This window comes from Mandrillus leucophaeus, unplaced genomic scaffold (genome assembly GCF_000951045.1).
Source record: "Mandrillus leucophaeus isolate KB7577 unplaced genomic scaffold, Mleu.le_1.0 Scaffold504, whole genome shotgun sequence".
Classification (NCBI taxonomy): Eukaryota; Metazoa; Chordata; class Mammalia; order Primates; family Cercopithecidae; genus Mandrillus; species Mandrillus leucophaeus.
In genome coordinates, this window is record NW_012105410.1 from 1,112,050 (window position 1) to 1,114,309 (window position 2,260).

A 2,260-nucleotide genomic window follows, 5' to 3' on the forward strand; every position below is an offset into this window, starting at 1 on the left:
GGATGGTCTCGATCTCCTGACCTCATGATCCGCCCGTCTCGGCCTCCCAAAGTGCTGGGATTACAGGCTTGAGCCACCGCGCCCGGCCCAGAAATGTATTTTTATAAGACATATATACTATTAGGTTCATTGCAGCATTGTTTATACTAGTAAATGGTCCCAATGTCAATTTCCATCAGTAAGGACTCTGTTTGTGTATTCAAATCTTTTACAATAGGAATGTGTGTATTTTGTGTGAGTAAAAATAGTAGGCTATGGAGGAGGGGGTGATAGCAACAGAGAGAAGCATAAAAGGCCTCTTTAGCAGGAAGGATGGCTTCCAAACCAGCTAAGTGGAGCAAGCATGTTTTGGAGGACACTGGCTCTAATAGGGAGTTAAGCACGGGGTGGATCACAGAATGTATTTGATCAGGCAAAGAGGACTCTTGCCATCCAAGCCTGTTCCCTCAGATAAATGGGGATAATTCGTATGTCATAAGCCAAATAAATGAGGGAACGAAACATATGTAGCTAATAATAAAAAGTGTTAAAATTTATTGGGCATTTAACTCAAGACAGTCTGGTTCCAGAGCCTGCTCTCAATCCCAATGATGTGCTGCCTTCACATCCTAGTTATGCCACTTACTAGCTTTGTGACTTTGGACAAGTTACTTAACATCTCAGGATCTGTTTTTACCTGTGTAAAAATGCAAATATAGTACCTTTTTCACAAGCCTCAAAACTAATATAGGCCTTCCTCATAGGATTGTTGAAAGATTGAGTTAAATATTGGTTTAGCCTAGGAACAGCATCTGGCACATAGTAAGTGTTCAGTGAACATTAGCTATTACCATCATCACTATTAAGTGTGCTAGTGACTGTCCTGAGTTACATTATCTAATCTAATTTCTAATCCTCTGAACATGGCATTCGCTCTCCTTTAGATGAGGAAATAAAGCTCAGACTGGGGATCAGACTCCCAAGCGTGTCTTGCTCTAAAGCCTAGGCTGTTTTCTACTCTACTCTCACAAGCATCTGGTGCCCAGTGCAGTGCTTAACACACAGTAGTGAGTAACCACATTGACTGTGTAAATATTACTTTGCTTTTGTCAGCACTTTGCAAAAAGGAAATTAACTTTTTGCAATTAATTAGTGCAAGTTGCCCACAGTGATATAGATTGGTATGTTTTTCTTTAGTCTCAGCTTTGCAGCCCACAGTCTAGGAGCTGGACTTTAAGGTGGTTCATACCTGTCCCTATAGGATCTAACTCTGGCAGCTTTGGGTTACCTCTGCTTAGAGGCTTGGTGCCAGGGATGAGTGGAGAGACCTCTTGGCTTGATGCCTCTCTTGGCTAGGCCTAGGGCAGACTCATGGTTTAGCTCTTCCTTTCAAGGTCCTTGGCTGGGGACTTGGCCTTGTGCTCGGTACAAAGGTGCACTGCAATGCGTTTTACTACATGACTAAGAAGATACTCCTCCCACCCTCTCTCCATAAAGTTGCCAGACTAAGTCCTTGAGCTGCTGAAAACTTCAGAAACCCAAAGAGAACTGAAGCAAGTCCAGATTGAATCCTTATATTTTCCTGTAGAAAATGCTGGGGCTCCCTTCTCACTCAGCAAGGACTTAAAGCAAGCAGAGGAGGTAGCAGGGATTCTTCCCTGTCAGCAGCTATCTTTTGAAGGGTTTTCATTCTTCAGATCCTGGACACTCAATGGTGAGCTGATTTTCTAAAATGAGCTGAAATGTCTGAGAATGAAAGTTACTCCAGAGGGATTATTATAGTCAAATGAATCATTTCAGATTGCGGGAAGATCAGACACATGAAAACAAAAATTCACAAAGAGATCAAAGTACAGATTAAACAAGCACAAGACACATTGGCTACCTCTGTATGCAGTGTCTCTCCATCAGGATTAGTTCTAGGCACACCCAATACAGGCTCAGAAAGCTTTCCTTAAGTACACTAGAAACAGAGGGGACCCAGGGGCCTCAGCATTGCTAGTATCTGAGTGACCAAAATACCTAGATTTGTTTGAATGTGTCTAAAACATACCTTTTCAGAATTCACAGCTGGCCATTTCCAGGCTTCCATGGTGGAGGAACAAGTCATCCTCAGCCAGAGGAAAGGGACAAAAACATGAAGCTGAGGAATCTGCTGGCCTCAACTAGGAAAACTGCCCATTTTACCCAGGCATCCTATCCTTGAAAGTTAGTGATCTGGCCGGGTGTGGTGGCTCGCACCTGTAATCCCAGCATTTTGGGAGGCCAAGGCAGGTGGATC